This window comes from Lepidochelys kempii, chromosome 8 (assembly GCF_965140265.1).
Source record: "Lepidochelys kempii isolate rLepKem1 chromosome 8, rLepKem1.hap2, whole genome shotgun sequence".
Classification (NCBI taxonomy): Eukaryota; Metazoa; Chordata; order Testudines; family Cheloniidae; genus Lepidochelys; species Lepidochelys kempii.
The window spans coordinates 34403216-34428412 of record NC_133263.1 but is presented as its reverse complement, the minus strand read 5'-3'; the positions used below and the strand labels follow the sequence as shown (position 1 = coordinate 34428412).

Genomic DNA, 25197 nt, shown 5'->3' with positions numbered 1-25197 from the left:
TGTTATAATAAAGTTACACGAGTTCTCATGTGTTTTACTGCTTTTGCAAGTCAGAGGTAGACTACACAACAAGACAGCCTTAAAATAAAGCTATTGATGCCTAAAGTGAAAACCAATCCAGTGAAAACCAATCCAAGCCATTCTTCTTTATAAAATAAAGTGAGTTGCAGGCTCTTCTTATGTAACACTTTCTCTCATTCCTTACAGTGAACACAGCATAGAAACACCACTTCACAGTTTCAAGACAACACAGCAATGTGTCGATTTTGGCATGCAGCCTACATGACGATTAAGCTCCTGCCTTAATGGAAGCACTGTATTTGCCTGGCAGACTACAGGCCTAACATTACTCATTCCAGCCACACATCTTCAACTACAAAACAAAATCCACTAGACAGAGTCCTCCACAGATAATGAAAGACAATGCCAACACATTCCCCTTACAACTGCTGCCCTTGAGAGCTAAGCATATAGGGCTAAGTCCAGTCCTCTTATTAGCTAGCACAACTTCCATCAGTGGGAGTAGGGACAAAATATAGCTGTGGTGTAAGTGGATACAGAGTACTAGGCCATCTGACACCCCACTAAAAAGTCGAGGATTACTTGTGTACCAACAGACTATTTTCTGTACATAGAGACTGGAAAGGAACAATGTCAGCTTACAAAACAAGTTATATTTATGTGAAAACTTTTCCCCACTAACGTTACTGTAATATCTAAAAATCACTATAATTGAAAGATTAAGGACAAGTATTTTTCTATTTTGTTATCTTATGCTTTGACAGCCCCTCACAATAGTTAGTTTCCTCCTGTTTGTGCAGGTCTTTCATGCTCCAGCAGGGAAGCTGGACACAGTGAGTAGGGACGTGTTGGTAAAAAAAAAAAAAAAAAAAAAAAAAGTGGGTGCGGTGAATCTCTTTTTTGGCCCCACTGCTGTTGGTGACAGAGACAAGAGCTGTGTGTGCTCGAAAGCGGGTCTCTTTCGCCAACAGCAGCGGGGCCTATAAGAAATATTCCCCCACCAAACTTGGCCCGCTCACATCTAGGGCCAACGCGGCTACAACTTCCTAAAACAAAACCAGCGACGAGAGTTTGGGGGCAGCGCTAACGCCCGAGACTCCCGGGAGAAGAGGGCGGGGCCGGGCGCCCCCCTCCTCCCCCCGGGCTCTGTGGCAGAGGCGGCGACGGCCGTTCCGGGGCTCAAGCCCAGGGCAGCACCGGCGTGGGCCGGGGAGCAGCTTCCCCCGCCGGGGGCCCGGCCCCCCGAACAGTGGGAGGCGGCCCCAGGAAGCTGTGCGGGCCGCTTCGCGCCAGGCCGCCGGGCCCCCCCGGCCTGGGCGGGGCTGGGGCAGCGCGGCTCCCGCGGGGCAAGGGGCCCTGCTCAGAGCGCGGCAGCCCAGCCTGGGGGCCGCAGCACCGTGAGGCGCCCTGGGGCCTAGCGGGAGTGGGGGCTCCTGAGGCCGGGCCCCACTGGCGGCGGCGGGCGGGACAAGCTGCTCGGCCCAGGCCCGCTGGCGGGGGGAGGGGTAACCCGGGGGTGGGGCCGCGGGCCAGGCCCCATTAGCGGCCGGAGGAGAAGTTTCCAACTCGGTGGGAGGGGAGGGGGTCCGGGCCACGAAGTTACCTGCGGGTCCCGGACGGGAAGGAGGCGCCGGTGGATCCTGAGCCCCGAGCCGCCTCAGCCGCTTTGTCTCTGCGCCGCACCCGTCCCGACTGGAGAGGAGGAAATGGGCTCTTCCGGGCACCTCCCCCGACGGCCTAGCCGGCTTTTCTTGGCACCTCCCTCTGCAGCTCCGCCGGCTCTTCCCGGCACCGCCCGCCCCGCGCAGGTGAGAGGCTGGGAGCTCTGCCCAAGCGGCTGCGGGCGGAGCGGCCGCCGCAGGAAGAGCTGAGGGGGGTGTGAGAGTGAGTGAGTCAGAGTTTCAGGTGAGAGGAAGGTGCCTGGGTCGCTGGTAGCAGGGGAGGCCCGGCCGGGGAGGTAGAGAGCCGGGGGGTGTGTCAGGTGGGAAGATTGGGGGAGGGGTAGAGAGCCGGGGTGGGGTCTCGGATGGGGAGAGGGTGCAGTGGGCCGGAGGGTGGGGTGAGTTCGGGGGGGCAGAGGCCTGGGGTGTCAGGTGGGGAGATGGGGGGGAGTGGGCTAGGGAGTGGGGTGAGACCTGGAGGGGGTAGAGGGCTAAGGGGGTGGGGTGAGGCCTGGGGGAGTGGAGTGGGAGCAGAAGGCTCAGGCTGAGGGATGCGGTACAGGGGATGTTGGGTGGGGTGAGACTTGGGTGGTCAGAGTGCCTGGCCCTGGAGCACAGGGATTTGGAGCTGCCAACAGGGTCTCCCCTAGGGGAATGGGGTGCATCATGGTGCCTGGCTGCAGAGGGATAGACCAAAGGAGGTAGAATGAGGCTGAAGGGGGATGGGACAGGGGCCTGCCCCATGGATCAGAGTTCCGGTCTGGATCTCAACTCCCAAAGCAATCAGGCTAAACATTGGACCTGGGATTTGGTTCAGCCTTTTACAGACTGATGCTCATTCATGACGCTGGAATCTAATCTGGGTTCAGATTTCAACCTCCTGTTCACTGAAGGAGTTTGGATCTGGAGTTTGGCTCATTCCAGTGTGAAGTACCAGAGGAGAAATTCAAATCAGGAGCCAGGTCCAGATTCCGACCCTCCTCCTAAAGTTTGGAGTGTTTGGTTCACACAAAAAACCCACCACCCCAATACTACAATGATGGACATTACTTAGATAAACCTATACATAACACTTGCATTCTTCAAACACCTCCTCTGATCCAGGATCACTGGAGATTAGTCAAACCCAACTACATTCCACTATTGAATGAGCTGGTCATACTCTTTCACTCTGCATCTTCATATGGGCAAAGAAAACTCAAGGGCTTAATTTCACTTTCTCAGCAAAGGCATGTATAATAGTGTGATTTGTTTTGTATGGATTCACCTAAACTTCTGTTCCTGTTTTGGTTGCTGTGGTTTCACAGCACACTTTTTGGAGTTTCACATTTAAATAAAGCTAAACTCAGTCAAAATCAGTCTTACTGTAACTGCTTTCCTATGAGCACTGGGCAAAAGAGTGCATTTCTCATGTCTGATCTGGGTTTGAGGTTTTTGGTTCAGGCCCATCTCTACTTTTGAGTGAACCTGATCCCAGTTTCCACAAAATTTGGGTTAATTTAAAATTTCACATCAAATACATGGGAAACTTGCCCTTTAGCCCAGTGCTGATACAAAAGCAGATACAGTAAGATTGTTTTTTACTGAGTTTCTTTAAATGTAAAATCCCAGGGAGAGGGGGTGCAAAACCACAGGAACCAAAACCAGAAAAGAGGTTTAGGTGAACTTTGCAGATGTGTAATGGCTTTGGAATGGTTCAGACCAAGTGTTCAAAATTCACACTGGGACTTTTGGATTTGGGCATTCCTCCACTTACATGGTTTCTGAACCTTAGTGAATCATTTGACAAACATAGGCAGAGCTTTGAACTTGTCTTGAAGCCTGATACCAGGCATGATTAATGTGTTTCAAATTCCATAATAAGAGTTTGGTGTGTCTTTAGTTCTTACAGTTTATGACAAAGTGGAAAGTAGTGAGTGGTGGTTTTATATATATATATATATATATACACACACACACACATTTTAAAAACCTTTTCACTGAAATTTGAAAAATAAATGTCACAAACTCTTTTATTTCTCTCAGGGTTTTGTTAATTGTTTTTTTTTCCCTTTATAAAATCTAAATGTTATATGTTAATATTTTTGACGGTGTTGCTTTTACAAAAAGATCCTGTTTTCATGCAAGTATCTTAAATACAGAAAATACTGGAAATTTTTGTCATAAAAGGATTGTCAAGCTTTGATAATGCAAACAAGGAAGATTTCAGAAAATGATGCATACTATTTTAAATGTTTAATTGAATCACGTAGAGCAAGAACCTTCATCAGAAGAAAACAGACTTTTAAGACCTGACTTAATCTAATTGAGGTAGGTTTGGCAGGGTTGCGTATGAGAAGAGTTGTCTTTAAATAGCTTTTTTTTCCCAAAATTTTTCACGAAGTACCAGTACTGTGTGAGGAAACTGACCCCTTCTATGCCATATTCAATTATTTTTTGATTGCTTTTTGTAGCGCACCTTGAGATAACTTTTGATATGAACGTTTCTATAGAAATTATGATTGCATTGTAATAGTGACTAAATTAAATTAAATTTTCGTATCTCAAACATGTTAGTGACTGAGTCATCCGAATCTACTTGCTGTTTCTATTGTCTGGCTGATGTCAATCAAAACAAGAGAGACACTTCTCAAAGAGAGTATAGATGTGCCCTGTATGATTTAGCGGGAGAACAAAGCATTTCTCATCCAGATGCCCATGGGAGCCATGCTGTGGGGCCAGGAAGCATCACAGGGGAGGCACCTATTCATTCTCTGCAAGGATGAAGGTAGATTTCCCCTTAGATCATGGACCCCCTCCACTCCCACCCCACCCCAATATTAACAAGTCCCTGGCCCTGGAAGAGATAATGCACCTGGAAGAGTTTTCAGATTTCTCTCTTCTCATGGGTTTAACCAAGAGAAGGGAGCATTTAGTCCTAGGACAGAGAAAGGAGCATAGACCATCATTCCAGAGTCCTCAATGAAAATAGACCCCATGCACCAAGGGGCTAATCCTGTTGCTATTTAAGTCAATTTGAGTTTTCCCACGGAAGTCAATGGAAAGAAGATCAGGTCCTAATTCCATGACTGTAACCTTGGCTGAGAGACAATTTATTAAGATAGCATGAACTGTTCATTGTCAGTCCTCTTAACAAACCGGCTCTTTAACAGACAGATTTTTAAGGGCTTTGGGTATTCAGTTTGCACCAAACCAGGGAATCCAATCACTTATTTTTGATCTGTAACATATTCTTAATAAAATGTAGTCTATACTTCAATGGCTTACTCTCTTTCATTAATTCTTTTAATATTATGTCTTGGCCTCCTGCGCCGGCTTCTGCATTCAGCACTTATCTCATATGCTTTTTGAGACAAATGCTGGATAGAAATCAGCACAACATTGCAGGCAACAATCCCTTTTAGCTAACCAAGGATAGAAAATTAAGTGACAGTTCTGTTGGTTCATGTATCACAAGTTTAAAGATACAGCAATCAAAGCAAAAGATATAAAAATAGTCACCTTGGGGACTAGACTGGAGTTTGTCTCCTGATTAATAGCTCTCCCTGGATTACGATAACCGGGAACTCTATCAATCTGAATAAAACAGAGGGTGTTGATCAGACAAAAGACCCATAACAACAGCAGAAACTCCCAGAAGAGAAATCATCATCGAGAGTGAAACAACACTAGCAACTTGGAAACCAGTCAAGGTTTAAAAAACAAAACACTAGTTAAAAGTTGTCTGAGATGGTACGTTTGCTCCTGAGTTTCCACTCCTAAGACTTGTGGTTTTGTAATCACACTTTCCTTTTTCTCCTCTCTTCTTTTTGCTATATGAAAAACACCCAGAAACAGGGGAAACTGATTATTACATAATGGAAGCGAAGTTGACCATAAATACTTTCATTCTCCAGCCTCTTTCAGGTACAGTAATTGTAGGTGTTATAACAATAAGTAAAACATTTCTAGACCAAAGTTTATTTTTAACTTATATTACAGTAGAATCCCAACTGTGCTGGGCATTTGATATCTTTACCCTGAAGAATTTACAATAAAAAAAAGAGACCATATAGTAGGAAACAGGTACAACATACAATTAGAGTGGTCGGCTGCATAGTAAGCGCCCATTAGTTGAATATACATTTGATCTTTTATTTATAGAATAAATGTTTTCATTTCATTGTTTGGTGAAGGAGCTCAGTGTTGAAGTACAGGAGAGGAAAGGTTGGGTTGAAAGAGGGGGATGGGGAAAAGGAAGAAGGAATCAGATGAAAGGAGAGAAGGGAGGGAGAGGAGCACAGTGGGTAACATGGAGAGAGGGGCAGCGCTGGAGGAGAGGTGGGGTGGAGATCAGTTAATGGCAAGACAGCAAATGTGGGGCAGGGGGAATCCAGAGTCCAAGTTTCAGAGGTGAATAAGTGATGATGGCAAGAGGCCCTCCCCCAATCATGCTGCTGCTCTGCACTATTTTAGAGCATCCACAGGGTTTCTCTAATGTACCCTGGACTGCTACAGCTGGACAATAAATTCAGCCAAGGAGTTGCATCACAGAAGGATCCTTGCCACCCCTCTCCTTTTTCTTCCCAAGTTCCCTTTTCCTTGCTATATCAGCAGCAGGGGTTGTGAATAGGGTAAGAATCTCTGGGTTGGTTGTGTACTGCTAGGAGAGGGATTACATTAGAATGGGGTGATCCTCCAAAGGCAGCTTAGATGGCTTCAGGGCCTGATGATGCCCTCACTGTGGTATAAAGTGGCCACACCTGAAATTCTGGTGCATGCTGTGTGAGCTCACAGTATCTATGGAACCAGTGTCTGAGCACCTCACAATCATCAATGAATTTATCTTCACAACATCCCTGTGAAGAAGGGATGAACATTCCCATTTTGTGGAGGAGGAATGGACGTACATACAGATGTAAGTAATTTTGCCCATGATCACCAGGGGAGGGAGTCTGTGACAGAACCAGGAAGAGAACGCCGAGTCCCTGAATCTTAGTCCAGTGCCTCAATCACAAGAACATTCTTCCTCTTAATGATACTTGCTGATACAAAAACACCTGGTTAGCCACCAACCCATAACTCTTTCCCTCCACCCCCAAGAAAGGTAGACTACTAGAAATAAGCCATAGTGCAAATTCAAGGAAACAGCTGGATATTGATCCAAACAGACTGCATCATCTTCAGCTGAATATTCACAGGGGAAAAAATAGTACACAAATGCCCAGATGTGATCTATAATGCTAATTCAACAGCAAGTGCAGGAGCTAATAGCATGCACCTCAGCTTCCTAGAGCATATTCATCCTGAAGGAAACAGGTGAAAACCAAACAAGGACAAATTATCATGCCATTCCAAAGGGCACAGGGAGAAGCCTTAGTGCTGCTTTGCCAACTATTGAAGAGTGTAGTTGGAGCAGTTAGGATTCAACTCAGGTTCACGCAACTTTAGTATAATGAATCATCATAGCCACAGAGAAGGGAACATTTAAAAAAAAAGACCTGAGACAATGCATAGCAAAAGCCTAAGAATACGAGGAGTTGGCCTCCACACAGTGCATCTACTTGACCTTCTAATTAATAATTTTTTTCCATTTCTATGGCACCTATCTGGAAAGATCCCAAAGAGCTTCATGGCCTAAGGGCATGAAGCACCATTGAAGTGAAGCCACCAAAGGTGTGGGACACAGTAGCCAACTGTGGAGAAGAGGAAATTTTGGCCAAGGACACCGAGAAAACCTCTAACTTTTACATCAAGTACCATAGGATCCTGGGATATTTAATGTCCATACAGAGCAGACAGGATAGTTTTGGTTTTCCAGGTGTCATCTAAAGAACAAACTTCATGGCACTGGGTTATTTATCTACTTCAGGATAAGTTAATACAACACTGCTACGATGTGAACCTGACATGTCAGGAAATGTACGAATCCCAAACCAATGTCATACAATTGATTCATCACTTCATGAAAGCTTGTTTCCTTCCTAAAAGGATGACCCATGTACAAATACAAGTTGCTAGGAGGCAGAAGTCAGTGGAAGAAATAGCGTCCACCTTGAATCCATATAATTTTTGTCCTTCCATAAAGACTCCAAATTTGTTTACACTTCATAGCATGTTCCATGGAACTCTGTCAATAGAGTTGCATGGGAGCTAAGCAAGGGTAGAAGCTAGCCCCAAACATTCAATTAAGCAATAGGTAACAAAACATGGAAACTGACATTCTTTCCCAAGGTGCCACATGGAAGTGATTTGCCAAGTGATTCCAAAAGAGAGTTAGGACAACTTCTGAGTCAGCCTGAATCCCTTCACTCCTACATTAAAAGATTAATCCCTAAACCAGTCAAATTGCTCTGTTCTTCTGCCTTTTGATAATCTGAAATGTCGAAGACGGGGGGAGGCAGGTCTGCAAATGAGTTTGGTCTGATCCATTGTTATACTGAGGGGAACTGAAATGAACCTCAGCTGCAGATTTAGTCTCTCATTAAGCATTTCACTGGAAACGCTCAAAACACTTGGATGCAAAAAGGCTGCAGAGGAATGTGAAGATTCTCTTGTTCTCTGTGCAAATCCAGCCTCTTTTCCTCTACCACCTGAGAGAAGAGATACATGGCCTTTACCATTGCTAGCTGTAAACTTTCATTGCTTCCCTTGGAGAAGTTTCAAGCAAATCACAGACTAGTGCATTCTCTTTATGTCTCTTGCTGCTTTCTGCCTCTCAGCTCTATTTAATTCAATTCTAAACTCCTCTTTTCTAACACTCCTTGCTACTGTATTACACACTGAAGAATATTAATGATATGCCTCTGTAATGCATACATATAGCTGCCTCTTGTTCACTGTGAGGCAGATCTTTAGTTTAGTGTCCAGGCTAAGTAGCTCAGTTGGGTGCTGGGGATATGCACTGAGGGAAGGAGTCCTTCCCACCCAGGTTTCAGAATAGCTGTAAAGCCGTAATGTGTTCCCTCTATGGGGGAAAGTCAGGAGGTTACACATAGCAGCAGATCGTCTCACCCCACTACATCCCCAACTGCTCCACAAATGTGGACTCATAGGGAGCCTGTAAAGAGCTGGATGGGTGCACCTGCCCCCACACCCACCTAATCTTACCTTTCCTTGCACTTCCTTCAGGAGCTCTGTGTAGCTCAAAAGCTTGTCTCTCTCATCCACAGAACATGGTCCAATAAAAGATATTACCTCACCCACCTTGTCTCTGAGATTATTCTTATTTAACCAAGAGGGAAACTGAGGCAGATAGGTTCAATTACATGCCCCAAGCCACACAGGAAATCAATTAGAGCCAGGAGTAGAATTCAGGTATTCTTGAGTCCCAGCTCTGAGTTCATTCCTCTAGACTACAGTATCTTACTGGAAGGTGCCTGGTACTATGGACAAAAGCAATCAGCCCTCCCGCCTCATCAAAGCTAGAAACCTGGGCTCATGCAGCAATTTAAGAATCAAAACTTCATCTAAAGGGAGGAACAACCTTGTTGCCAAGGTGAAAAGAATTGCTACCAAAATGTGATCAGAGAGAGAATTATCAACATAAGTACACTCCGGAGCTCTTGCTCTCAGACAAGAGAATTATCAACAAGAAATCTATCCGATAAGTAGCTGCTACTGATGGGGAAGTAAAAGGAATGTGGTTGTTCTTATCAGACAGACCTAGGTTGCTCCCAGTAGCTGTCAGGTTCAAATATCTTGCTGATAATTTGTCTTAGAACTCTTTCTCATTTAATTTGATTCATAGTGGAAGATCTATTCAACACAGAATCTAAAGAAAATTCCTGTTGCCCTCCTGCTGTATTGTTTGTGATCTCTCATATCCTGAGTTGGAAAAAATATTAAATGGACACCATCAACTTGATAAAAATAATAATTAAACAACAAAAATCGCACTGTCGGAAAATGTTGCACCGGCTATTGTTCCGTGTAACACCTCCAATTACTAGGAGTGAAAGCAATTAAATAACATTTCCTCCCTGTGTTTTTTGTTTTATTTTTTTAAGTTTGTCTACTTGTGCATTTGGCAGTACTCTGAGTACAGTCTCTTTTGCTGTATCTACACTAGGGGCTCCGGGTAACAATTTCCCACCTCTGCTAATACTTGTGCAGCCCCATTGGTGAGAGCACTAGTGTAGACAAGGCTCCAGGGGGCTGCTAGTCATCTAACGTTGTGTCATCTAACCCTGCTCAGAGCAGATCTAAACAATTATATAGCTCCTGCTTCCTGCTGAGTGTTTGGGGCCCAGAGTAGTAGAAGGTGATACTAACAAGTATGCACAGCAGAGATCAGGTGCCATATCCTCACATGACAGCTGGCTTCTGAAAATCCCAAAGGCTGAGCATGCAGCTGGATCCAGAGCACTCATGCAACTTCCATGTCCAGAGCAGGAAGCAGGTTTTCAAATCTCCAGTGCTGTCCATCCTCTGCTTTGAACCATCCCGAGAGTGCCCATAACTCAGCGCCCAAGATGCCCCATTCAAGGTTCCTCTGTCCACATGTCTTCCAAGTCTCAGAACATGACAACCCTACGTGTTTTGGAGAGTATCCTGCATATCGATGGTTTTGGTGCAGAGATGTAAAAGCCAACCTTTTTCTGGTGGCTTCCCATTGTTTTAGAAGAGGCACACGCAGTTTGCCGGAACAAGGCAAAGACAGGTGCACCTGATTTAAATACTACCTTAGTGCACAATCTCTATATTGGTGGCTTCATTAAGATCATTAAGATTTCAGTTATTGATGCCATGCAAATATGTATTGTAATTTCTTCCTCTGAATAATTGAGTGCCTGGGCTCCCAACCACCCTCTTTCTTCCGAGGGGTAAAACAGAGTTCCCCCTTTACACTGGGTTTGTGCACTGCTTCTGTGTCTTGCGCTCACTAGACATTCAGGCTTACCCAAAGAAATCAGCCAGAATGACAACTTCCTGTACAGATTTTAAAGATTTATCCCATTGTGTCTCTGACCTCCTCAGAACGATGCTTAAGAAACGTTCTTGAGCAAAAAGATCAAACAATTGGTCATAGTTCTCAGCCCCCTTTCCCTTTGCCTATTTTCTCATTAGGTCACACATTTTATAGGCGTACTCACTATGACTCATGCCAACACTTTTCTTGAGATTTCTAAATTTCAACTGTACACTTCAGTTCATGAAACCTTTGCAAGACAGCTTTTTAAAACTCAGCATATATCAAAGCTTCTTCAACTGGCATTTCATTAAATACATTTAAAGCTTTAGCAGAGAGTTTTTCAATCAGTGTGGGGACTTTCTTATTCTCTGGAACTTCATGTACTTCACATAGCCTTTCAAAAGTGGTGAGGTATTCTTTGATAAACTCTGTGTCTTTGTATGCAAGGTACAACTTATCCCAGCTTGGTGATCCTTGGATGGAGGGAATACCGGGAGATGGTGGATTCTGACCCTGCTTGTCCATTATGCTCTGGGCATGCAGCCTTTCCTTCTCTTTTTCTTGGGATTCCTTCTGTTTTGGCTCCATGGCCCACTGGTGTGCTGCTTCTTGCTGCTGCCTTTCTGCCTCCCTCTCCTTGGCTCTCATCTCTGCTTCTCACATTTGGGGTTCATGCTCTTTGTCTTTCTGCTCATTCTCCAACCTGGCCAGCTCTAGCAACATGGGTGCTTTGCTGACACTCATGTTTCTGCTTTACTTTTGTTCTATTTGCCTTATCCAAAATAAACAGAAAATAATAAAGCTGTAACCATTATTTTGATTGTTTCCAGCCACCACGCTTGAGAATCACTGAAAACTGTTCCACCAGTGCTTCCAGTGTAAATCTCCATTAAAATATCTAGCTTTGTATAAATCCTGCTTTGACTACACCACTGTCACATTCTGGGATGCAATCCAGACCAAGAAGGGATTGTGTCTCCACCTGCCTGGCAACCCTGGGTGCCTCACAATGCTCTGCTGTTGTAACTCCCAACCTGAGATCTTCACAAACAGCCTACCAGCGGGCAGGTCACATCCTGAGTGTCTGTGTATAGCTACAGCCTAGCCCAGCAGCTCTGACCCCAACTGCCTGTCAGCAACACACTAGTCACACTCTGGCTTTCACCAGCCTTGGTTACTACTTGCAGCATGACCCCAACACACTCCCAGTCCTGAATTTTCCCAAAAACATGTATTCTGCAGAGTCCAGCCTTCCCCTGGGCAGTCCAGATATTAAGATCCGTTGATCTAGTAAAAAGTCAATATTCAATAGTTTGCTACTTTTATTGGCATTACCAGTTGAGTTTAAACACAGCACTGTGTTGCTTTACATTAAAAAAATAAAGCAGAACAAATGAAGATAAGCTATTAAATGAATTCAGGTATAAGAGATAAAGTTAGAAATAATTACAAGCAAATCAAAATGAAAACACTCATCTAAAACTTAATCTAGCAAGTATCAGGGGGTAGCCGTGTTAGTCTGTATCCACAAAAAACAACAAGGAGTCCGGTGGCACCTTAAAGACTAACAGATTTATTTGGGCATAAGCTTTTGTGGGTAAAAAACCACTTCTTCAGATACATGGAGTGAAAATTACAGATGCAGGCATTATTTACTGACACATGAAGAGAAGGGAGTTCTCACAAGTGGAGAATCAGTGTTGACAGGGGCAATTCGATCAGGGTGGATGTAGTCCACTCCCAATAATTGATGAGGAGGTGTCAATTCCAGGAGAGGCAAAGCTGCTTTTGTAATGAGCCAGCCACTCCCCGTCCCTATTCAAGCCCAAATTAATGGTGTTAAATTTGCAAATGAATTTTAGTTCTGCAGTTTCTCTTTGAAGTCTGTTTCTGAAGTTTTTTTGTTCAAGTATAGCTACATTTAAATCTATTATAGTCTGTCCAGGAAGATTGAAGTGTTCTCCAACTGGCTTTTGTAAGTTACCATTCCTGATGTCCAATTTGTGTCCGTTTATTCTTTTATGTAGGGACTGTCCGGTTTGGCCAATGTACATGGCAGAGGGGCATTGCTGGCACATGATGGCATATATCACATTAGTAGACATGCAGGTGAAATGAGCCTCTGATGGTGTGGCTGATGTAGTTGGGTCCTCTGATGGTGTCGCTAGAGTAGATATGGGGACAGAGTAGGCAACGAGGTTTGCTACAGGGATTGGTTCCTGGGTTAGTGTTTCTGTGGTGTGGTGTGTAGTTGCTGGTGAGTATTTGCTTCAGGTTGGGGGACTGTCTGTAAGCAAGGACTGGCCTGTCTCCCAAGGTCTGTAAGAGTGAGGGATCATTTTCCAGGATAAGTTGTAGATCGTTGATAATGTGCTGGAGAGGTTTCAGCTGGGGACTGTATGTGATGGCCAGTGGTGTTCTGTTATTTTCCTTGTTGGGCCTGTCCTGTAGTAGGTGATTTCTGGATACCCATCTTGCTCTGTCAATCTTTTTCCTCACTTCCCCAGGTGGGTATTGTAGTTTTAAGAATGCTTGATAAAGATCTTAGGTGTTTGTCTCTGTCTGAGCGACTGGAGCAAATTTGGTTGTATCTTAGCACTTGGCTGTAGACAATGGATCGTGTGATATGTCCTGGTTGGAAGCTGGAGGCATGTAGGTAAGTATAGTGGTCAGTAGGTTTCCGGTATAGGGTGGTGTTTATGTGACCATCACTTATTTCAGTTCAAGGCTTTGTTCAAGATGGCCCTTCTCACCCACACTATTTCAAGCAGTAAAGGCAGCAACATGGAGTCTGGTGGTGAAGGGGGGGAGGGATAGCTCAGTGGTTTGAGCTTTGGCCTGGTAAACCCAGGGTTGTAAGTTCAATCCTTGAGGGGGCCATTTAGGGATCCAGGGCAAAAATTGGGGATTGGTCCTGCTTTGAGCAGGGGGCTGGACTAGATGACCCCCTGAGGTCCCTTCCAACCCTGATATTCTATGAAGGAAGCACCATGCTCTTTCTCCCCACCTGTTTTGGCTGAAATGCAAATTTCTTGTGTCTCCTCCCATCTCCTCCCCAGCTGTCTAGAGGACACTGTTTACTATACACAATCCTTTGTTTAACAACCTTTGCCTAGGCAGGGCTGGGTGGTTTTGAATATGTGACTGGGCAAGAAAATGGCAGATGAAATTCAATGCTGATAAATGCAAAATAATGTTAATTGGAAAACATAATCCCAACTATACATACAAAATAATGTGCTCTAAATTAGCTGTTACCACTTAAGAAAGAGATCTTGGTGTCATGGCTAGTTCTCCAAAAACATCTGCTCAATATGCAGTGGCAGTCAAAAAAGCTAACAGAATACTAGAAACCATTAGGAAAGGGACAGACAATAAAACAGAAAATATCATAATACCACTATATAAATCAGGGGTGGCCAACCTGTGGCTCCGGAGCCGCATGCGGCTCTTTAGAGGTTAATATGCAGCTCCTTGCATAGGCGCTGACTTCAGGGCTGGAGCTACAGACATAAACTTTCCAATGTGCCAGGAGGTGCCTACTGCTCAACCCCCTGCTCAGCCCCACTCCACCCCTTCCTAGGGTGACCAGATCGCAAGAGTGAAATATCAGGACACATTGGGCGAGCGGGGTGGGGGTAGGGGTAGAAGAGAGCCACAGGTGCATGTGCCCCGACCGGAGCCATGAGAGGGGGTACACAGCCCTAGGAAGCTGCAAGAGGGGTGTACGGCCCCTGCTGCAGCCCGCACCACAAGCCAAGGGGCAAGGACTCATGGCCCCAGCTCCAGCCCCCAACAGAAGCCAAGGAGCCCGGGGCACAGGTTTCTCCTCCCTTCCTCCCTCCCAGTGCCCTCCCCCACCCCCACAACTAAACAACGCCCCACACAGACCCCCACTGCCCAGTGCCCTGACACACAAAGATCTCCCCCACTGCCCAGCAACTCCCAACAGACCCGCACTTCCTAGCACCCCAAAACACACAAACCTCCCCCAATGCCCAGCACCCTCCACACCCTCACAGCCCAGCACCCCACACACACCTCCCAGACACTTACTCCATCACACCCGGCCCCTTTCCCTGGCCACACTCACCAGCCCTGCTGGAAGGTCTCTGGCTCCTAGGGTCAGAGCAGCGAGGGAGGTCTCCAGACTCTCCACGTGCTGCGCCTGCCACAAGTGCGAGCTCTGTGGCTCCCATTGGCCAGGAAAAGCACCAATGGGACCTGCTGGAGCCGCGGAGTGGGGCTTGCAGGTGAGCGCAGCCCACAGAGCCCCCTAGCCCCCGCCTCCCGACCCTAAGAGCCAGAGGGACCTGCTGGGGGCGTGGTGGGGAGTCCCGGCGGTGCTTACCTGGGGTGGCTCCCAAGAAGCATCTGGCAGGTCCCACTGGCTCCTAGGGTGGGGTGGGGTGGAGGGCTCTCTGCCTGCTGCCGGTGCCTGCAAGCCACACCCCACAGCTCTGATTGGGCAGGAGGGAGCTGGTGCAGCACGCAGAGACCCCCTCCGCCGCTGTGCCCAGGGGCCACCCACACTGCAGGCTTCTGCCAGCGGACGCACGGGCGCACCACCAGGGGCTGCCCCAGGAAGCGCCGCCACACCACCCCTGGGACTTTGGCAGTGATGGTGAGCAGTCCGTCCCCGATATCGGGACAAATGGGTTAAAATTGGGACTGTCCCAATAATATTGGGATGTCTGGTCACCCTACCCCTTCCCCCAAGGCCCATGTCCCTTCCCCCAACCCTGCCATGCACTCACTGCTTCCCCCTCCCACCCTCCGAGCCACCTGCGCATGTGAAACAGCTGATTGCGGCAGGTGCTGACTGGCAGGGCTGCTGGCGGGTGGGAGGCGCTGGGGGCTGGAGCGGGGTGGGAGCTGACGGGGTGCTGATGTGTTACTGTGGCTCTTTGACAATATACATTGGTAAATTCTGGCTCCTTCTCAGGCTCAGGTTGGCCACCCCTGATATAAATCCATGGTACACCCACACCTTGAATACTGTGTGCAGTTCTAGTCATCCCATCTCAAAAAAGAGATATTAGAATTAAAAAAAGTACAGAGAAGGGCAACAAAAATGATTAGGTGTATGGAATAGCTTCCATATGAGAGTGATTAAAAAGACTACAACTGTTCAGCTTGGAAAAGAGATAATAAGGGAGGAGATGATAGAGATCTATACAATCATGACTGGTGTGGAGAAAGTAAATAAGGAAGTGTTATTTACCTCTTTGCATAACACAAAAACTAGGGGTCACCCAATTCAATTAATAGGCAGCAGGTTTAAAACATAAGGAAGTACTTCTCCACACAACACACAGTTAATCTGTGGAACTCATTGCTGTGGGATGTTGTGTAATCCAAAAGTATAACTGGGTTTAAAAAAAATTAGATAAGTTCATGGAGGATGGATCCATCAATGGCTATTAGTCAAGATGATCAGAGGTGCAACCCCATGCTCTGGGAGTCCCTAGACTCTTATTGCCAAAAGCTGGGAATGAATGACAGGGGACGCGCTGTTCTGTTCGTCCCCTCTGAAGCACCTGGCACTGGCCACTGTCAGAAGACAGGATTCTGGGGTAGGTTCACCATTGGTCTGACCCAGTATGGCCATTCTTATGTTCTTAATAACATCCTACATATAATGTTGCAACATACATTTCACCATGATAATATTGACCAGTGAGTTATTAGTTTTCAAATGATACCTCACATGGCATGTTTTGTATAAAGATTATTATAATAGTTTATAGAGCATGAATACAGGGGGGTTCCTAGTGTCACATAGAGTCAAGAGTTAAGCCAAGGTTCAGATCAAGAGTCAATACCAGGGGGTTCCAGGGGTCAACTAGAAGTCAGAATCCATATCAGAGCCAAGGTCAGTACCAGGAGTTCAGGCACAGAGGAGCTAGGGATACACTCTGTTATCTGGACATTTGTAGGCATGTCCTGTGCCCTTATATAGGGACAAGAAGCCAATCAGAGATCGCTAAGACCACTGTCAGTCAGTTCCCTGGAGGTGGAACTTCCTGTGGCATTGAATTTCTGCAGAGTGTGGGTGGCAGAAAGTGAACAGAGTCCAGCTACTACTGGGTGGTATTGTGGGTGTGTTAGTTGCCTGGTAGCCCTACAGGCCTGGTTGAAGGCCTACTGAGCCGTACACATTTACCTCTAACTGTGAATTTCCTAACAAATGTATTTTTTCAAAAAACTGCAACATTCCCTTAGGGAAAAAAGTCTTTACATAGCAAATATTTGCAACTTTTACAACTTATTGATATTTTGTGCCTGGAAATTAGGTATTTACAAATTCTTCAATGCAACAGCTTGTATGCAGAGCTAACGATAAACCAGGTTCCATTTTTTGAGCCTCCCAAATGACACTTTCAGTTAAAGGCAGGGGTCTGATGAGAACAAAAACAGTGGTGGTACTTATCAAAACTTCACCCACAAATTAAGCTCCACCCACATGAATCGCCAAAATGACACACCATTTACACTAAATTATGCGGTGTAAAAGGGCCACCTGCCTTGTAGCACCTCCTTCTGGCCAACTGTGGCTCTGCTGAGGCTGCTTACATTTCCCCTTTGTTGGGGCAACAAAGGGTTCCCTTTAACAATCCAGGCAAGGAGAAGTGAAACTCTCCAATTAATAAAAGGAGTACTTGTGGCACCTTAGAGACTAACAAATTTATTTGAGCATAAGCTTTGCGGATACAGACTAACACGGCTGCTACTCTGAAACTCCAATTAATGTAAGTGTGGCTCCATTTAAGGAAGCCCCCTGAAAGAAGCCCTTGAACAACCATTTTAAGCTCTTACCTCAAAGCCCAGGTGTAATGGGGTGGACTAGGCCCTCAGGCCCCCTGCTGGAGGCCTGCCAAGCTTCCTAGAGCGGCTGTGTGGGAAGCAACCAATCAGGGCCTAGCAGGCTAGTATGAGAAGAGCTGCAGGGCTAGACTGAGATCAGTTCCTTGCTAGAGCTAGAGCAGCAGGACCTTGGATGAGGTAGTACTGTCAGAAATTGGGAAGAGCAAGAAGGAGCCCTGATCTGGTTGCAGGTACTCCATCAGGACAAGGCCCTGAGATAAAGGTGAAGACAGCACTGCGACTTAGACCAAGAGACACAGCAGACAGCTGATGCCTACAGGGTCCCAGGGCTGGGACCTGAAGTAGTGGGTGGGCCTGGGTCCCCCCACCCCCAACCCCCCATTAGAGTGGGAAGTGGTTGGCCTGGACATTTGAGGCACCCCAAGAGGGGGGAACTGAACTGCAGTGGCCAGCTGGAGAACTGTGGCCGGAAAGGCCCTAAGAGGGCGAAGGCATTGCCTCCAGGGAAGGAGCCCTGGGGCACTGCTCTATTCTGGAGCAGGGACAAATAGAGAGACATTACAGAGGGCACTCAGAGAGTGCCAGACTTGGCCAGAGGGCTGAGTCAATGAAGACTCACCACAAACCAGTAGAGCAGGGGTCTCAAACATACAGATGCGGCCCGCAGAGTTATTTCCTGCAGCCCACCATAGCTCCCCTCACCCTCTGCTCCACCGAGCACACCTTGTCCCCACTCCTCTGCCTACCTCCCAGCGGTAAACGAAAGGGAGCACCATGGACAACAGACCCCGGCCCCTAAGGCCAAGGAGGCGAAACGCCTGTACCTTTTTGGCAGAAAGGTGTACTCATCTGGGGGCCTTCAGTTGAGGATTGCAAACCAGCAGGCCATCCTCAACAGGCACAATTTCAACTCCTGGGCAACGGTGGGGAAGCTTAAGGACAGCTTCCTGCAAGGTTCCCAATAGGAGTTCAAGGCCTGGGTGAACGAGGGCAAGGCAGTAGCCAAGATCTCTCTCCAGGCCTCCTTGGATTCGGCAGATGCGGCGTGCCAGGAGTGGTCATGAGGTGCTCAGCGTGACTCCAGGAGTCAGGCCTGACACCCGAGGTCCAGAATACGCTCCAGAACCTCCCCTTCAAAGGGTCCAGGCTCTTCTCAGACCAGACAGACACGAGGCTGCACAGCCTCAAGGACTCGCGAGCTATGCTTAAGTCGCTGGGTATGCACACCTCAGCGACCCAGAGGAAGCCCTTTAAGCCACAGTCTTCCCCTCAACGCCAGTACCAGTCTCCCCATAGGCATGAGCCTTACCGTAGACGAGGCAGGGATAACAGGCGACGGTGCAACAACAATAGTAACAATAATGCGCCGGGCCAGAACCAAGGCCAGCACAAACCCCAGCCAGGCACTAAGACAGACTTTTGAAGGTGCGCTCAAGGACAGCGTACCAGACCAGTCACCGGATTCGTCCCTTTGTTTCCTGAACTGCCTGTCCCGTTTCTCCCGTGCGTGGTCAGGACCGTTGGGTCTTATGCACGGTGCAGAACGGGTACTCGCTGCAGTTTGCCTCCAACCTCCCTTCCCCGTCCCCCTTCAGGGACCCCTCTCCCAAGCATCTCCTACAGAAGGAAGTCCGCTTGCTGCTAGAGGCGGGGGCGGTAGAGGTGGTGCCGCACAGCCTAAGGGGGAAGGGGTTCTACTCCTGGTACTTCCTCATCCCCAAGGCCAAAGGGGGCCTTCGCCCCATCCTAGACCTGCACGGGCTCAACAGATTCCTGGTCAAGGCCCGGTTCTCCATGGTCGCTCTGGGCACCATCGTCCCTTCCCTGGATCTGGGGGACTGGTACGCTGCCCTCGACATGAAGGACGCGTACTTTCATATCGCCATCCACCCAGCACATTGGTGGTTCCTACGCTTCACCATGGGCCAAGAACATTACCAGTTTGCGGTTCTCCCATTCGGTCTAGCCACGGCCCCAACGGTGTTCACGAAGTGCATAGTAGTGGTGGCAGCCTTCTTACGGAAGCAGAGAATCCAGGTGTACCCATACCTCAACGACTGGCAGGCCGATCTGAGGCGGAAGTGTGGGGCCATGTAGAGGTAGCCCTGATATTGTTCTGCGAGCTGGGGCTCCTGGTCAACGTCCCCAAGTCCACGCTCGTACCTACGCAGAGAGTGGAATTCATAGGGGTGGTCCTGGACACGGTGCAGGCCAGGGCAAGCCTTCCAGTATCCTGATTCTGGGCTATGCAGCAAGCGGTGGCCTCCCTGTGCCAGTTTCCAACAACAACAGCCAGGTGCTGCCTGCGGCTGCTGGGCCACATGGCAGCATGCACGCACGTGGTCAGGTATGCCAGACTGAGACTCAGGACTCTGCAGGCATGGCTCGCTCGCGTGTACTGCCCAGGGAAGGACCCCCTGGACTTGGTAGTGACAGCCCCAAGGGACGTGCTGGACTCCCTACTGTGATCACAGTCCCAGCCTGTGGTTTGCGAAGGCATCCCCTTTGCTGCCCCACAACCGGACCTGACGCTGGTGACGGACACGTCAGACCATGGATGGGGGCTCACCTGGGGGACCTCATGACACAGGGCTTGTGGTCCGAAGCAGAGCAGTCGCTCCATATCAATGTGAAGGAGCTCAGGGCGGTTTGTCTCGCCTGCCAGACCTTTCACGCCACTCTGAGAGGTCACAGTGTGACAGTTCTGACAGACAACACTACTGCCATGTTTTATATAGACAAACAGGGCGGGGCTTGTTCCTCGCCACTCTGTCGCGATGCTCTCCTCCTCTGGGACCTTTGCATAGCCCATGCAATTCACCTTGAAGCGTCCTATCTCCTGGGGGTATGAAACAAGCTGGCGGACTCCCTCACAGGTTGTATCGCATGCATGAGTGGACGCTCAGGGGGGACGTCATGCTTTCACTCTTCTGCAGGTGGGGGTTTTCCCGGGTAGACCTATTTGCCACCAGGGCCAATGCCCAGTGCCCGCGGTTCTGCTCGTTCCAGGGCTGCAGCCAGGGCTCGCTCATGGACATGTTTGCGATCCCATGGAGAGGGGGCTTGATGTATGCCTTCCCCCTGCTTCCCTTGGTGCACAAGGTCCTACTCAAGGTGCGCAGGGACAGGGCAGCAGTGATCCTCATCACCTCAGCCTGGGCCCACCAGCACTGGTACACATCGCTCCTAGAGCTCTCGGTGGAGGCCCCAATAGTCCTGCCCCTTCACCGAGACCTCATTACACAGGACAGCGGGCGGCTTCTCCACCCTGACCTGCAGTCACTGCACCTGATGGCATGGAAACTCTGTTGCTAAACGCCCTGGAGAGCCAGTGCTCCCTGCCCATGCAGCAGATTCTGCTGGGCAGTAGAAAGCCCTCTACCAGGGTGGCCTATATGGTCAAGTGAAAAAGGTTCTCCTTGTTGGTGTGAACCCTGACAGGTGTGGCTGTGCCAGGCCCCGGTGCAGGCCATCCTGGAGTACCTCCTGCACATCAAGCAACAAGGGCTAGCCCTGTCCTCACTCAGAGTGCACCTGGCAGCCATCTCCGCCTTCCATCCGGGGTTCTTGGGCGGGCTCGGTGTTTTCCCACCCAATGGTGGGACGGTTCCTTAAAGGTTGGAGAGGGTGTTCCCATACTCCCACCCACCAGTCCCTCCATGGAACCTTAAACTGGTCCTCTCTAAGCTCATGGACCCCCTTTCGAGCCCCTCGCTTCCTGTTCTCTCCTCCACCTTTCCTGGAAGGTAGCATTTCTGGTTGCCATTACCTCGGTCAGAAGGGTGTCCGAACTGAGGGCCCTTACCTCTGAGCCACCATATACAGTATTTCAGAAGGCCAAGGTGCAGCTCCAGCCACACCCCAAGTTCCTCCCTAAGGTGGTCTCCCAATTCCATTTGGGCCACGACATTTGTCTGCCGGTGTTCTTCCCAAGACCGCATACGGACCCGAGTCACTGCAGCTTGCACACCCTGAATGTTCTATTTGGAGCACACCAAGCCCTTTCGCAAACCTGCACAGCTGTTTGTGGCTGTAGCCGAGAGGATGAAAGGCCTCCCAGTGTTGGTGCAGCGGATTTAGTCTTGGATTTCAAGCTGCATACGGGCGTGCTATGAGCTCACAGTTGTTCCGGCCCCGGCGGTCACAGCCCACTTGACCAGGGTGCAAGCAACTTCCCCGGCGTTCCTGGCACAGGTCCCGATCCAGGAGATCTGCAGAACAGCCACCTGGTCCTCGGTGCACACCTTCACAACCCACTACGCGGTCAACCAGCAGGCCAGAGAGGATACAGTGGTTGGCAGAGCGGTTCTCCGAGCAGTTGTTCCGTGACTCCTACCCTCCTCCAGAGGTAAGCTTGTGATTCACTTAATGTGGAATGGACGTGAACAAGCACTCGAAGAAGAAAAAATGGTTACTTACTTTCTCATAACTGTTGTTCTTCAAGATGTGGTGTTCACGTCCATTCCACCACCCACCCTCCTACCCCTCTGTTGGAGTCGCCGGCAAGAAGGAACTGGAGGAGGTCGGGCCAGCGGGGGTAGATATGCGGGGCGCAGTGGTGCCACTCGGGGGGCCCCGCCGGCCCGACGGGAGCCGCTAAGGGAAAAAGTTTCCGACACTCATGCATGCGGCGTGCGCACACCGAATGTGGAATGGACGTGAACAACACCTCTCAAAGAACAACAGTTACAAGAAAGTAAGTAACCGTTTTTAGCTTGCTGTCCTCTAACTCCCTGCAGGCTTCTGTTCCAGAGATGACCTGATGGCCCTGACTGTGCTGTGTTTGCGAGAACCTCAAGGATTGCCATGCAGTGACATGTACATGTAGTGAGGTACAAGACCTTTAGGAAACAAGAGCCTCGGGGCTAGGATTTTGATTGCTACAACCCTGAACTCAGCCAAAGGCCTGGCCTTGGAATTGGAGCTGGGTTTGAACTGCTCATCTGGAGGAAGCTCTAATCTTGCTGTTCCCTTTGTCTATATCTTCTACTGTTGTGTGTTTAACACTCTCACCATCACACCCACACAGCTGCCTATGGCAATCTGATAGCCCTCTGCCCAAGGACACCCTCCCACCCCACTGTTAGCAGGGTTAACAGCAAGTCCACTAGCATCGCTTTGTGAGGTCGTAGGGACTTTGGGCACTGGTGGCAGTGGGGGGTAGCGGTGGATACTCTTCACTGTGTGTTTGTTAAATAATCTGGTTAGGGTCTTGTTTGCTTTCCTGATCATTCCCTTTTTTCTTCCTTCTTCCCTTCCCCTCCCCTTAATACACATTGTCCCTGGTGCCCACTTGTAATTTCTTATGTATGTATCCAACTGGCTCAATGACTCCCTGCAATATTACGTTCTTAGAGGAGACACAGCCTCATAACAGCTGGAGGAACAGTCAAGGCTAATTCCCCACTCTGGCACTTGGAGTGCAGAAGGTGGGGGCTCGCAATGATTCTAAAAATTAGTACTGGCCCCTCCAGGCTTGTATTGAACTCCCAAGGTCACAGCTTTTCCCTGACCTTGGATGGGTAGATGCTGCCACCACCCAAGTGCAGAACCCCTTTGAGAGCCCAGGAAGGCGCACTTGGGAATTCCTTCCTGTAGGGTACCCTCAAGCCCTTACACCCCACCCCACTCTGGGGAAGAGCTAAGAAAGAAAGAAAGTCAGCTGTTGCCACCAGCTAATTAAACAACATGTGCATAAACCTCTTAAGACACAAAAATCCAATTCTGTTCTTAAAAAAGATAAATTTCATTAATAAAAGAAAGAAAATACATCTTGGAACTCAGGCTATTGCTAGATTTTAAAAGAGCAACTACAATGATTAAGCACCAATAATAGCTTTCTTGAGGTTCAGCTTAAAGGTTACAAGCTAAACAAGAGCACCAGGGGTTAGCACAGAGGAGTCCACAAGCCATAAAGATATAAAAAGAGATAAACCTAATCGCATCTTCCTAGACATTTCCTGATCTACTTACATATCTGGGGTTTTAGATGAGTAGTTTCTAGGTATGATACTGAAGATTTTTCATACCTGGCCCCAAGCTTCTAACAGCATAGCTGTTGCCCTCTTTGCCTCTCCCAAGAGAACAACCACAGAGACAAAAGGGGGGTCTTTTTTCAAATTTAAAAAGTTCTAGTCTTTCCCTTGACTCTTTTGGCCAGGTGCCCACTCACTTCCTTTTACCTGTGCATAGCAGTAAGACTTTTTAACCCTTTATAGGTAGAGCAATTAGAACAGCTACTAAGAGGGATTATATAGCTACTGGCTGGCTGGGTGTCCATAAAAGGGAGCTACCCCCTCCCTTCATTTATCACAGGAACTATGCGAGAAAGAGAAACAACTTTAGAGCCTGTTGCCTGTAAACCAAGGAGACCATGAACATGGTCAATGTCACCTCAACTGAAGGACCTATGCCCCTCAGATACAAAGCAAGCACCACCGTTGGAATAGGGGTTTCATGCAGGCACGTATCTGGTAATGCAATCTTGAACAGTGCCCACAGTTGCTATTGCAACTATGAGCAACTAACGAATGTCAGTTATGCTGGATGGATGAGTCCTTAATTACAGGCTTATTTTTACAGGTAAGAATGAGAGCATGGGGTTTTTTGACCTACAGCTGTCACGTGTAAAGGAGTTGCTTTAATTGATTTAACAATTCAGAGGAGTGACTCTGTGGGAGTTTCTCCAGAGAAGGATTGTGAGGCTAAACTTGCCTTTTTGTGTGTGTTAAATGTTTCGGAACAGATGGAATTTACTAGGGACCCAATGCTTACTAATTAGACTACAGTATGGGGAGTAGGGCAGTAAGGGATCTCTCACTGACCAAGGATGAGGAAGAACTCCAAGGCCGAACAGCTCACTGTCAGCAAATGCAATTGTGTATTATTACTGATGCAGCTCCATGAATGTGCACAGCCCTTTAAAGAACAAATAAAAGACATAGCCCCCGTCCTGAGAGACTACAGTCTAAGGTTAAGTATAGCATAATGAGAGCTAAGAGGAGATGAAAAGGAATGAGGATCAGAGAAGGGAGGACAAGGATAATGTAAATAACATTATGCGGCTGCTGGAGTGGGTTTGAAGGGCTCTGGGGTTAGGGATTCTTTAATTTTGTTTTTCAATTGAAAAGTTGAAGTCATTAACTATTGCTATAGAGTCAGTCTCCCTCTCTCTCCTCTATTCCTTTTGCTCATTTGTGTGACACACTGGGGTAGCAGGGGTGAGAGGGCTGAGGGGATGTGGGAAAAAGAGAGCAAGGAAAGGAGGAGCAGGAAGATAAGCCAAGGTGCATAGTTAGAATAACTTGGGGACAGACAATGAGCGACTTAACAACAATCAGTTAATGGCCGAGGCAATGGCATCTACCTTCAAGAGGGATTATCTGGAGTCCTGGCAGAGCACTGGGAAGGAGCTGGCCACATCAGCATGGTGGAGAGTTCAGAAGAAGTTGTCAGAGGACTGGAGGCTGTGAAGAGGAGCTGGCAAACCCTGCTTTTACCCCTGCTGCTACATAGTGGGGGACGAGGAGAGGGAGCCACTGGGCACCATTGTCCTTAGGCAGCCAAAAGCTGGTCTGGGCGGGGAGCTGGCAGGGGAGCTTGTCTTTCACCCCTGCTACTGCTGTGGCCTTAATATTAGGATGCTGTTCTGATGGCGTTGCTGGCTCTAAAGCAACGGTCCCCAAACTGTAGGGCACACCCAGCTTGGGGGGTGCAGAGGAATGTTCAGGTGGCATAGCTGGGCCCCTACGGCAGGCAGGGAGAGAGCAGCACCTAGCCCTGCTCTTCCCCCAG

The 25197-nt window shown here is 48.2% G+C and overlaps 1 protein-coding gene across 1 annotated transcript in view; it reads right to left on the bottom strand.

Moving 5' to 3' along the window:
• CTNNA1 (catenin alpha 1) overlaps positions 1-1773 on the bottom strand; it is a 203094-nt gene extending 201321 nt beyond the window's left edge. Inside the window, exon 1 of the mRNA XM_073356004.1 lies at positions 1625-1773. The gene's annotated coding sequence lies outside the window, so the exon portion shown is untranslated. The remainder of the gene's footprint in view (positions 1-1624) is intronic.
• Positions 1774-25197: the final 23424 nt, after the last annotated feature.